The following is a 13,383-nucleotide window of genomic DNA, read 5'->3' on the forward strand; positions in this document are numbered from 1 at the left end:
ATGAAATTGCTGAAAGAAGCCTGAAGATTATTGAAAATGAGTTCAGGGGACTGGGGCACTTAGTTGATGGAGTAGGTGTACAGATTTTTCTCTATTCCTTCGTTGTCAGGGAAGAGCACTTAGAGAAGCATAAAAACCCATCTTATAAACACATGGCTGAGAGACTGGTGCAAATGCAAGAATTTTGCATTCCTTGATCATGGGGCAGTTTACTAACCACCTGGTCTGAAGTCTGCTGATAGGTTTCATCTAGTTTCAAAGGGGGAAACAGATCCTTGCCTAGGAGCTGGCGGGGCTTGTAGAGAGCGCTTTAAACTGGGTATGAAGAGGGAAGGGAATGAAACTCAGGCCTGCTAGAGATGAGCCTAGAGGAGCAATAATGGGATTAGGAGTGAGGCAAAGAGCTCAGCTGAAGTGCAGACAGCACGAGCAACAGACAGGAGGAGCTGGAAGCTATTGTACAGCAGGCCAACTGTGACTTAGTTGCCTTTACTGAAACATTGTGGGATTGCTCCCATGACTGAAGTGCTGCAGTGGATGACTACAAGCTCATCAGAAAGGATGGGCAAGGAAGGTGGGATGGTGGTGTAGCTTTCTGTGTTAGAGAGTTTGATGTTATTGTGTTTGTGGGCTGGGATGGTAAGGTTGAATCTCTATGGATAAGGGTCAGGGGAAGAGCTGACAAGGAAGACGTCCTTGTGGGGAGTCTGTTAAAGACAGCCTAACCTGGATGAAGAGACAGAATAAGTGTTCTGTGAACAGCTGGCAGAAGTTTTGTGATAGCCAGCCCTTGCCCTCACGGGGGACTTCAACTTCCCTGATATATGCTGGGAATACAACATGGCATAGAAGAAGCAGTCTGGGAGGTTTCTAGAGTGTATGGAAGATAATTTTCTTTTGCAGCTGGTGAGAGACCCTAGAGGGGAAGTGCACTGCTAGATCTGCTGTTTACAAATAGAGAAGGTCTGGTGGGAGATGTGGAGGTGAGGAGCTATCTTGGACAGAGTGATCATGAAATGGTAAAGTTCTCTATCTTGATGGAGCCAGAAGAGGGGACATCAAAACTGCTACCTTGGACTGTGGGGGACAGATTTTGAATTGTTCAGTAGACTAGTAAGTAAGGTCCCTTGGGATTCAGTCTTGGAGGATAAACAAGTCCAGGAAGGCTGATAGTTCCTCAAGAAGGAAGTCTTAAAGGTGCAGGAATAGACTATCTTCCTAAGCCACAAAGTGGCCAGCAGGGAAGGAACAAGTGTGTATGAACAGGGAGTTCTTTATAAGGCTCCAGGAGAAGAAGTGAATCTACTTCCTGTGGAAGAAGGGATGGGCAACTTGGAGAGAGTACAGAGAAGTTATTAGGATTTGCAGGGAGAAAATTAGAAAGGCAAAAGGCCTGCTTGAACTCCGTGGTCACTGTGATAAAAGGAAACATGAAACTCTTTTACAAATGTATTAACAGTAAGAGGAGGAAAAAGGAGAATCTGTTATTTACTGGACGTCGCTGTGAATGTGACCACTGAGGATAAGGAAAAGGCTGAGGATTCCAATGCCTTCTTGCAGTCTGTCTTTAAAAGTCAGACCAGTTATCCTCAGGGTACTCTACTCTCTGACCTGGTAGTCTTGGATGAGGTGTTGAGTAAACCCTCCACAGTTCAGGAGGGAACAGTCAGAGACCTCCTATTCCACCTGGACTGCCACAAGTCCATGGGGCCAGATGAGATCCATCCAAGAGTGTTGAGGGAACTGGCAGAGGTGATAGCCAAACCACTTTTCATCTTCTGTTGGCTTTCCTGGTCAACTGGAGAGGTCCTAGAAGACTAGAGTCTTGCCAGTGTGATTCCCATCTACTAGAGTCATAAGGCCTGTCACCCTGACCTCTGTGCCAGGGAAGGTTATGGAGCAGATTGTCCTGATAGAGATCACATGGCATGTGTGGGACAACCAGGGGATCAGGCATAGGCAGCATGGGTTCATGAAGGGCAGGTCCTGCTTGACCAACCTGATCTCCTTCTATGATCTAGTGACCCATCTGTAGATGAGGTAAAGGCTGCTGATGTAGTCTACTTAGACTTCAGCAAGGTCTTTGACAGTGTCTCCCACAGTATTCTCCTGCAGAAGCTGGCAGCCTGTGGCTTGGACAGGCACATTCTTGGCTGGGTAAGGAGGTGGCTGGAGGGCTGGGCCCAGGGAGTAGTGGTTAAAGGAGTTAAATCCACTGGCAACTGGTCACAAGTGGTGTTCCCCAGGGGTTGGTGCTGGGGCTTGTCCTCTTCGATATCTTTATTGATGACCTGAAGGAGGTCTCTGAGTGCACCTTCAGTAAGTTTGCAGATGACACCAAGTTGGCAGGAAGTGTTGATCTGCCTGGGTGTAGGAAGGCCCTACAGAGAGATCTGGACAGGCTGGATTGCTGGGCGGAAGCCAGTAAGATGAGGTTTAACAAGGCCAAATGCCAGGTCCTACACTTGGGCCGCGACAACCCCAGGCAATACTACAGGCTTGGGGCAGAGTGACTAGAAGACTGTGTAGAGGAAACAGACATGGGGGTATTGGTCTATGCTCAGCTGAACATGAGCCGGCAGTGTGTCCAAGTGGCCAAGAAGGCCAATGGCATCCCGACTTGTATCAGAAATGGTGCTGCCAGCAGGAGCTGGAAAGTAACTGTCCCTCTATACTCAGCTCTGGTGAGGCCACACTTTGAACTGTGTTAAGTTTTGGGCCCCTCACTGCAAGAGAGACATTGAGACCCTGGAGCATGACCAGAGAAGGACAATTAAGCTGGTGAGAGATCTGGAGTGCAGGCCTTATGAGGAGTGGCTGAGGGAGCTGGGATTATTTAGTCTAGAGAAGAGGAGGCTCAGGAGGAGATCTGATCGCTCTCTGTGACTACCTGAAGTGAGGCTGTAGTGAGCTGGGGGTTGGCCTCTTCTCTCGTGTAACTGATGATAGGACTAAAGGGAATGGCTTCAAGTCACACCAAGGCAGATTTAGGCTGGATATTAGGAAATGCTACTTTTCTGAAAGAGTTATCAGGCACTGAAATGGACTGACCAGGGTGGTGGTAGAGTCACCGACCCTGGAGATGTTCAAGGACCATATAGCTGTTGTGTTGACGGACGTGGCTTAGTGAGAACTGTTGGTAATAGCTGGAAGGTTGGACAGAATGATCTTAGAGGTCTTTTCCAACATTGATTCTATTATTCTATGATTTTGCCCACCTTCATTTCCCAGTTGTGTATCAGTGTCACATTAAACATTAAAATATCTGTCTTCTTAAATTTTCCAGTAGGAAATACAAACAGGAACAATTGTTTTTGAAGCCTAACTGAGAACAAATAATCAAGATGCACAGTATTTCACTAGTGCAAAGACAACACTTACGTGTTGTATTGATTAGAAATTGCTTCTGTTAAAAATTAGGAGAAGTCTCCCAGATAATTTTTTCTTAGAGGCTTTTAAATATATTTTTTCTCAGGCCTTTGGTGTACTCTGTTACAATGTGTGCCTTAATATTGTTATTTAATTCATTTCTACTTCAAGATACTGTTTCAAAGAGAGTTAAATTGCTGTAATGCTGTTGTATTTTCTTCAGCTTTCATAAAATGATTATATCTTTTAATGTTGTCTCATTGTGACACTACATGATGAATTCCACATTCTTCTTCTGGGGAGGATTTACTATGCTTCTACCAAGTTTGAATCTTCACTTCAGAAAAAAAGAGTTGTTGCTATGTAAAGACATACCATCCTGTGTGGATCATTAATACAGACATTAAACTTATCTGTCTAGTAGGGTGAATGTGTATGAAGGAAGAGTTGGGAGGAGCTGATGTAGTGTTAGTTCAAAATAGCTATAAATGATTGTCTGAGGAGAGCCGTTGGCACTGCTGACTCAGTCAGCAGTCTGGGGGAGTGACTTCTGCAATGTGTAATCTCATGGATATACAATCATTTAACCTCTGATGACTCTCTGTTATTACTGGCAGAATGGCAAATATGAGCCATTTGCAGTTACCTTGTTCTGGTGCACAAAACTTCTGTAGGATCTGGGCTAAGAAGGCTGACTCATTTTATATAGATTACCCCACAACCTTCTGATGCATCAGGATTGGTTGTTACTGACCTTGGTGAGATTCAAACTGGAAGTGGAAATGTGAAAAGCTCCATATGTCAGTATTTCCCCTGAGCTACTAGGTGACATGATTTCATTCTGAGAAAAATAATGTTCAGTTGATCTAAAATTACATTTGCTAAGGTTGAAGATGTCTTTTGCCATGCCTTGTGCGAGCTTTTTACAGCTATTTCCATCACAGAGGAGAAATCCATAGTGAGAAGATTATAAATTCTTTCATTCATATTAACATTAAATTGAATGATAGGTGGTATCCTAAAGTGACTGGAGCAGGCTTCAGGCATTAGTTTTTTGTTGTTGTTGTTTTGGTGAAGGTTTTTTTTTTTTTGTGGAGAGTAAGGGTAAAGAAAGATATGTACTAATCTGTTCTATTTTCATCCAGCTACATTAATTGCTTATAAAAAATAAAGCTATTAATTTGATTTCCATGTTCAGTTGCCATCTCATCTGATTGGAGTTATTGTATAGCCTGGCCAGCTGCTACAGCTGATTACTATTTCTATATGGGAGGCACAGAAAAGCTCCTATGTCTTTACAACTCTTCAAAATATATTCTGGAAAATTTGGGGGAAAAACTTAGGAGGTGATTGAAATAAGCTATTTACAACTGGACATTGTAACTCTAATTTCATCCAGGCTGTGAATGAAAACAAAATAATTAAATTTTCCTTTCCTGTTTGACCGAGGTCTGATATCTAACCAACAATACAGAGATTGCCTTGACCTAATTTGCATTTCACACAGTCCAGCAGACTACATTTCCCTCTCAAATTCTCAGGAAAGCCACTAAAATGTAGCCTTAAAATATGTGAATTTTTAGAATGCCAAGAAGGAGGTCTGTGATCATAGAATCCTCAGAGTTGGAAGAGTACTCTGAAAGTCATCTGGTCCAACTCCCCTGCAATTAGCAGGGACATCTACAGCAAGATCAGGTTGTGCAAAGCCTGGTTCAGCCTGGTCTTGCATGTCTCAAAGGGTGGACCCATATCTCTGAGAAACCTGTTCCAGTGCCTCACCACTCATGCTGTAAAAACCTTCTTCCTTATATCCAGTTCAAATCTTCACTCTTCTAGTTTGAAACCGTTTCTCTGTCCTATTATCACAGATCCTGCAGAATGGTCTATCCCCTTGTTTCTCATGGCTGCCCTTCAGACACTGAAAGGCCTCTCAGTTCTCCCTGGAGCCTTTTCTCCTCTGATCTGAACAGCCCCAGCTCTCTCAACCTGTCCTTATAGGAGAGTATTCCATCCCTTGAATCACTTTTGTGGCCTTCTTCTGTGTTGACGGTTTATGGGTTGGTCCTGCCTGGTTCTGTGACTAGCAGGGCAGAGGGACCCACAGATCCACGTCTCTGGAAAAGGGAAACAGGGGACCCTGAATAATTAAAAACAGTGGCAATGAGCTGAGGAGAAACAAACTAATTTACTAAATACAGTATTGGATTGCAACGTAACATAATATAATACAATATAATTAGAATTGAAGATAATAAATCAAATATAATGAGAGAAAAGAGTGTCTGAGAACTGAACCTCACTGTACGCTGAGGTGAGACATGCAGTTGGGGCAACCATCAGGGAGGAGAGCTGAAGAAAGAAAGGGACATCAGGTGACCTTGCCAGGGGCTTTATCTCCTCTCTGCGCACAAAGGGGGATGTAGTTTTCTTCCAGACAGGTGCCTGGAACTGGACCATTAACTCTTTAACTCTCAGTGTACTACATGATGTTATGATGTCGAATACCAATAACCAAAAATCATAATGCCATGACATGGATGCATGCCAGCAGGTCCACATCTCTTCTGTACTGAGGACTCCATATCTGGATGCGGTACTTCAGGTGAGGCCTTGAAGACACAGGGTAGGAGAATGGTCCCAGGTTTGTTTTCAGCTTCTATTGGAATTGTCCGCAAGTTTCAGCTGAAAAAAGAAAAAAAAAGGTGAACCTAGGCCTGGAGTCACAGAAATATGATCAGAAGTACATCTTGCGAAAGTTTTGCCAACTGCTGTACTTATCTATACTAGAAAACACTTAAAAAGCTAATGACAGAGGCATTGACTTCACAGAGAATTGTGTTGTAGGTATTCTTATTCTGCTCACATTTCCTTCTCCTTAGTACATGATGAAGGTGCAGACACTAAGTGAGGTTAGGAATCATGTCATTATTCTCAGACATGGGTCTCCAATGGTTCCACTACAGAAATGTTTCTTCTGATTCCCCTGAACTTTTGTTGTCAATACGTCCCCAGAGTAAGAAAATATGCTTGTTAGGGGATAAAATAGTATGTGAGAGTATGCCCCAAGAGTAAGTAGAGAATGATTGAAGTTTCAAGAGAAAGCCATAAGAGAAAATGTCTTTTTATAAAACATGGAGAAGCCTGGAGCATTCTCTGTGGGATACAGAGATGGAGAGATAAAACTAAGGAAAAAGTGTGCACTGATAGAACGATGTAAACGAAGAGGAGAAAGAGGAAGTGGTTACGAAGAATGAAAATATAGGTCTCTCTGCTGGGGATATACGTGACAGACTGGGGAAAGGTTTAGAAAGTGATCCTGCTTCTAACTCAGAACTTGGTAGCTATCAACAGAATCACTTTTCAAATCAGGTGATAAGTGGAAAAGGTGGTTTTAGACTTTACAGTAAGTAATTCAGTAATTAGGTAATTCACATATACGTGTCCATTTTGCAAACAAATTATAAAATATTGCTAAGCCAAATAAATTGAGAAAGGAATTTCAGACAACTGAGGATAAGTAATAGGATTCTGAGAGTAAACAGAATAATTCAGAGGGTTGAAAATATAAGATATTTTATGTATGGAATCCCACACAATGTATTTTGCTTCACACTGTTTCTGTGCCATGTTAGTCTTTTTATTTCTTTTTCTGCACCATGGTATCAGATATAATTAACTGCGGGTTTCTTCTATTTTTTTCATAGAACCATCTACAAAAACACCTGCTTGATGTGTCTGTGCAGCTCTTCTTAGCAGAACATGAAAAGAACTGTCAAAAAGCTGTCATGAGCTGGGCAGGGGTCAGTGCTAATTAACAGAAGGACTTGGAAGAGGAATATAGTTTGATTCTGAGATCAAGCCTGGAAGCTCTGGGCAGAAAAAAAGATAGGCAACACAACTGTTTGTTTTAGTGTGAGAGCTTGCAAAGGAATAGAGGGGGAGTCTGCAAAAGTAAATATGAGGAGATGAAATGAATGTATGTGGATTTCAACAGTGGTGTGCTTCTGGTAGTGACTCTCCCAAACTGCTATTTGCAGGGCAGTGAGAAAGAAAAGACAACAGACAGTTCGAGGATCAAATTCAAGGCTCAACAAAATTGGGTAAGATTTTCTCTTGCTTTACATTTTTTTGTATTTTAATTCAATTTTAAGGGAAAACAAGTACATTTTTGTTTAATGGAGGTTAGAAGGCCTGAAGGCATAGTTGAAGAGGGAGTGAGGAAAAAAGCAGTGAATTTTTTCGTGGGAGATAGAGAAGAAAGAGAAGTCAGCATGTGACTGTACCAAAGCATCTTCTAAACAACAATTGTAGTTGAAGATTATATGTCCCTACTTACAGTGGAGGATTGGAACTAGATGATTGATCTTAAAGTTCCTTTCCAACTCAAACGATTGTATGATTCTATGATTGTTGTTATTAAAAAAAAAACTGGTTATACTTTCCCAAGACTGAATTCAGACTTAATTTTTAAGCTTTCCATAAGAGGACAGGGTTGTTTTATCTCAAGATATCTTCCTTCTGCAGGGACTATTACCCACATTCAGATTCTAAAATATTTTTCTCATTCTGAAAGCAATGCCTCCTCTTTATTTCATTGGAAACTATCACAGTCAGAAAGAACACAGTAATACTATTTAGTAGAGAAAATTTTCTTCAACAGAACACTATTTTTTTCAACTTAGTCACAACCGTTATGCATTTTGACCAGTGATGAACTTATTTCTTCATTTCATAGTGCAACAGCGCTGCATGGCTGTTTGGAACTTGGCTTGTCTTTCCCATTGCTGTCATTTCTGCTGAAACACACCACCCATTGCCCCACTGTGCTACATCTGCTGTTTGGTATCCACAAAATTCAGAAAGCATCAGTGAATATCAGTGGGTAACATTTTTTTGTCCTTCACGTGGAGGAATTTAGTGACACACCCTTATTTAATAGGTACTTCTGTGTCAGACATAATTTTCTCTGAATGCCCCTCTGCTGCCATCTGTTGCACAACAGCAAAACGTAAAAGTTATTGACTGAAAAGTTCAGCCTCTTCTGCCATGATACCTCCAGCTGCCTGGTCTGTATAGGCCAACGTAATTAGATTACATTACTTTCAGAATATTGTATATTTATCTGCAGAATGCAAACTAGGATCTGATAGGAAATTAATCCAGCAGTGGGCATTGATCTTATTAATAAGACTTAGATTTTAAACAGGTGACACTTCTAGTAGGCTTGCCCTGATTTTTAAAGATTTACACCCCAGGGCAATAAATCTTTACTACTTTCCAGTGTTTTACCCCTTAAATAGGCTCATTTTTTAATTATACACAAATCTAAATTTTAGCATAATTACAAAACATAAAACATCCATTTAAAAACTTTAAACTTTATGCAGCTAGAACAACGCTTTAGTAATAAATGATTATTTTACACAGATTAACAAAAGCCTTTTCGTTTTGTATCGCTATTACCAGTAGGTGGCACTCTAACAATTTTTGTAAATGTTAGCTGTCTGAGTCTGAAGCAAGAACAGAGAACCCCGGGCAGATAATAAAAAATTGATTTCTAATTCTTTTATTTTAGACACCACACAAACATTTTATGGATTAATGAATTATATGTTCAATGCAGTAAACTGGGGAAATAACCAAGGAGGAGAAGAAAGAAAGTTGTGGAAAGTTGAGGAGAAGAAAGAAAGTTGTTGGTTTATAAAGTGCTGTGAAATGCACTATGGTAATTTGATCTAGTATCCTACAGTCATCTCTTAAAAGACTACTACAATTCTTGCCTGGCAAGTCTGGAGTGCCTGACATGACACCTCCTCTGTATGGGATGCTCTGTCATTTTATTCAATGGCACAGGGATTCTTCTGGCTCTCAGAAGAGCTGCTGCCAGGAAGAAAGGAAAGAATAAAGTAAAAAGAGAGATCAGATCACTTAAGAACAAAAGAAAAAGTATAAAGCTGGATTTACCTAAATTCATTGTAATATTAAGAGATCCTGCGTAGGTCACTCTTCTTGCTTCTGAAGATGAGCTGACTCCAAATGCCTCTGAATCCTTTTACTCATGAACAAAGCCGGGGTGACTCAATGACAGAACTCCACTAAGTTGATTTTCCCTCATGGCACTCATTCTCCATCACTTTGTAGCCATCACCTGTGGTATGAAGAATACCAAAGTGATAAAAAATATGTTAACTTGTTCTGAACATCAGATAAATATGCTTTAACTTACACCAAGAAGAATTTGTGTGGTGATTCAGTGAGGGCACTCTGCATGCCAAACCAAGGAAGGTCATACAATTTAATGTACTGGGGCATCAAGAAGAGCTCAATCTGCCAACCAGTGGTGGTGTTATACTGCCGGTATTTTGTATGTTTCCCATGGATATTTATTTTTTTTCTTCAGCATACTTGGTCTTCATAATGAAACTCTGAAGAAGTTAAAAATAATGTCTTAGTGAATAGTTTGTGGGTGCTGTTTTAGACATTCAGCCTGTCATTCTGGGTAACAGTTTATGCCTCAACAAAATAAGCAAACATGAAGGGAAAATATGTTTCTGAGTTTGTACAGAGAATTATCAGCTGATTGCTCAGATTCCTAAGAGGTGATTTGGCGTGGTTATTGGAAATGGCAATTAGAATTCCTGAAAGGTTAGAAGGTAAGAATGTTTTTAGCTCAATTTGCTGAAATCTGGCTAACACAAAGTAGAAGTAATGTTGATATAGAAGTTTTGCTATTGTTTAGATTTTTTTTTTTTTTTTTTTTTTTTCCTCAGTAAAGTTCTTTACAGAGAGTGTGGTGAGGTGAGGTTCTGGAACAAGCTGCCCAGAGAGTTTGTGGATGCCCTGTCCCTGGAAGTGTTCAAGGCCAGATTGGATGGGGTCTTGGGCAGCCTGGTCTAGTACTGAATGTGGAGGTTGGTAACCTTGCATGTGGCAGGGGGGCTGGAGATTCATGATCCTTGAGGTCCCTTCCAACCCTGGCCATTCTGTGATTCTGTAAAAGGAATGGGGCTACGGGACTTGTCCTCACTGCGGGTTTACTTGGAACACAGAGTTTTTGTCAATATCAAATATATTATTTTTTGTTTTCATGGGATGAGTGAGCATCAGTATGTGAAAACAATAAATCAACATGCATTGTCTCATTGAAAATAACTGTTTATAGGCACATAATAGGGAACTTTTTGGAACATTGAGAGTGTTGTAGAAAGTCAATGCTTTTGACAGCTCCTTTAATTGCTCCTTTGCCGTGCCCTTCAAATCAGTGGTTAAAACACCACTGTCATTTTCTGTTGCCTGTATTTGTGTTTATCAGTCTGTCATATCAAGTTAAACAACACTGCAACTGGAGTATGCAATATACTTTATTTTTAGGTTTGTGGAAAAGATTTGTGTTGTGTGTGAGAGCTGTGGAAGAAAGACATCATTATGGAGGAATCCTAATTGTAAACTGAACCACCTCCACCCCCAAATTAGCAATATAAGAGAGGTTGAATTTCAAAAGTCTTGGCATTCATTCCTCTGTTCCTGTTTACTTGTCCTTGATTCATTGTGCTAGAAAGCAACCATGTTAAAAGGCAGTATAAGCCAGATAACTTCCATGAGCAAAGAAGCATAATTCAGCATTACATGAGCTTGAAATTCTCAGATATTTATCATGTTACATCCTTGCTCATTGCCTAGTTTCAGATATCAAGACAATATGCTCATACGTATCAGGCAGAGGAGTGAATTTCTCATTGTGCCTTCCTAGTGAATGGTTTAATATCTCAGCTTCTCCTTTTCCTCTTTTGTTCATCTCTACCATTATGTTCTTAAAATGTCTACGATTTGGTTCTTTGCTTTCACTTGTTTTAGTAAATCAGAAAATATGATTGGACTGCATAAACTGCTCTCTCACACGCATATGCACACACACACACACACACACACACACACAAAACCCTCACATGAAATTTTAGGAATACTTTTAGGGCTCCCTTGAAAAAGCAATGCCTCATGTGCTCTTGGAGATTTGTGTTATGTCACAACAAAAGTTTTCTTCAGGGAGTAGGTAAAATGATGTCCGTATATTACCTGGCAGTGGTAGAGATGCATTTAAAAATGCTAATTAAGCATGAATTCTATTACCTAAGAATGTTAATCTGTCTAACTAGCAAGGCAAAAACTCCCTGAGTTTTGAACTGAACTGTGTTGTGTTAAATATTTTCCCCTGTGAGAACTGTTAAGATGCATCTTTTAATGATGCTTCTTCTCTTTGGAGACAAAGAAATATTAAGTGTTGTCAGTACTCTGCTTCCTAGTTTCTCTTTTAGCTCTGTTTAAATAACTTTCTGCTTTTACATATTCCCTTGATGTAAATTTTATTGAAATCTCTATTTTCTCTAGAGGAAATATAAAGCTGGTTAGAATGACTGCTATTTGTTTGTCTCTCTCCATGAACTATCACTACTTCCAGAGACAGTGAATTTTGCTAATTGTATGGCATTTTTGCTCAGCTAGCTCTCTAAGATATTTATGTGTAGTGATGTGCCTTGAAGGTTGTTAATACTGGACTCAGAGAAACTGTCAATGAAGACAGATTTAACCTCTTAGCCAGTTCTCCTCTCTGATGAATAAAGCTTACTTTATTGATAAGGATTTAGTGTGAATTCATTGGTTTTTTTCTGCTCTTAGAAGTAGCTGGAATTAGAGTTTTGAATATCCCAAGAAGAAGGGCTTCCCAGTCAACCCTCAAAGCCAGAAATGCAGTGGGAAAAAGTATGCCACAAGATGACTGCTCATTCCTCAGTCATAGGAATAATGAAATCCTCCCCTTGGACAAAGCAAAGGGGTTGGCATGCCATGGGTATATGTTCAGATTACTGCTGTTAAGCTGGAAGCAGGAAACTATACTCTGCAATTATTCCAGGAGAGCTTACTGAGTACCTGGGCATTCTCTATGCAGTTCTCTAGGCTGAAGACAGAAAAGATGTAGGTGAACCTGCTTATATACATAGCTAGATGTTGAAGACCTGTAAGTCCACATGACTGTTTTGTACATACATTTATTACATAAATTTTATAAAATTACATAACTCAACGTTATATTTCCCAGGTATATTAACATGCTGCACTCACAACACACAATGTTGCACATGTAATAAATGTATATTTTATAAAATAAATTTGTATAAATTTTAGTGGGAGCTACTGGGAATAGGTGAACGGTTGGACTGGATGATCTTGAAGGTCTTTTCCAACCTTGGTGATTCTATGATTCTATGATTCTATGAATGAGAAGATGTGCTGTGTAACTCTTCACTACAGATTGTCTCCCTGTTTCACTTCAGTGACATTATGTCATGCTGAGTGCTCTGCTCATTGGACCTTTTGGTGCGCATGAGTCCGGCCAAGGTCTTACCAGCATAGGGTTTTTGAGGCAGAGCTGGGCATGTGCAGGGCAGGAAGGGAATATGGCCCTTCTGCCAGCACTGAATTGCCGTGCTAGCTCTCTCTTTCTGCGTAACATTGCCCTAGAAGTGAGCTCATGGGGATGGAATCAGAGCAAGCCTCTCTGTTAAAAGCAGTCCTAACACACCACATTGCTGCTGAATTGTCATTTCTTTTGTCATTATTTGCAGTGTGAATTTTTGCCTATTTTAACTTACAATCAGCACGGACAACTCTTGAGATTGTATCTCAGGCATCAGGATGTTTGCATCTCTTGCAGTGAAAGCTGTTAGAGCTTGAAAGACTGCAGATATATTGAAAGTAATGTTTTAAGGCTGTCTAGCGACTGAAGATGCAAGACACGATTGAATCCTGCAGAGCTATAGGAAAAGGCTCAACAGCTTGGAACTCCATAACAATAGGAACTCAGTATTTTTAATGACTGATCGCTTGATGTTTTTGAAACTATTTTGAGTTTTGGAAAGGTTTTTTTGTAAAGTTTGACTGCTAAAGACTGACAGTACCTCATAATGGCTGTGGGTGTTTTGTGTTTGTTGTTGCTGTTGTTGTTCTATTCGGGTTAAA

This window comes from Lagopus leucura, unplaced genomic scaffold (genome assembly GCF_019238085.1).
Source record: "Lagopus leucura isolate 7727_CA_CO unplaced genomic scaffold, USGS_WTPT01 Super-Scaffold_100018, whole genome shotgun sequence".
Lineage (NCBI taxonomy): Eukaryota > Metazoa > Chordata > Aves > Galliformes > Phasianidae > Lagopus > Lagopus leucura.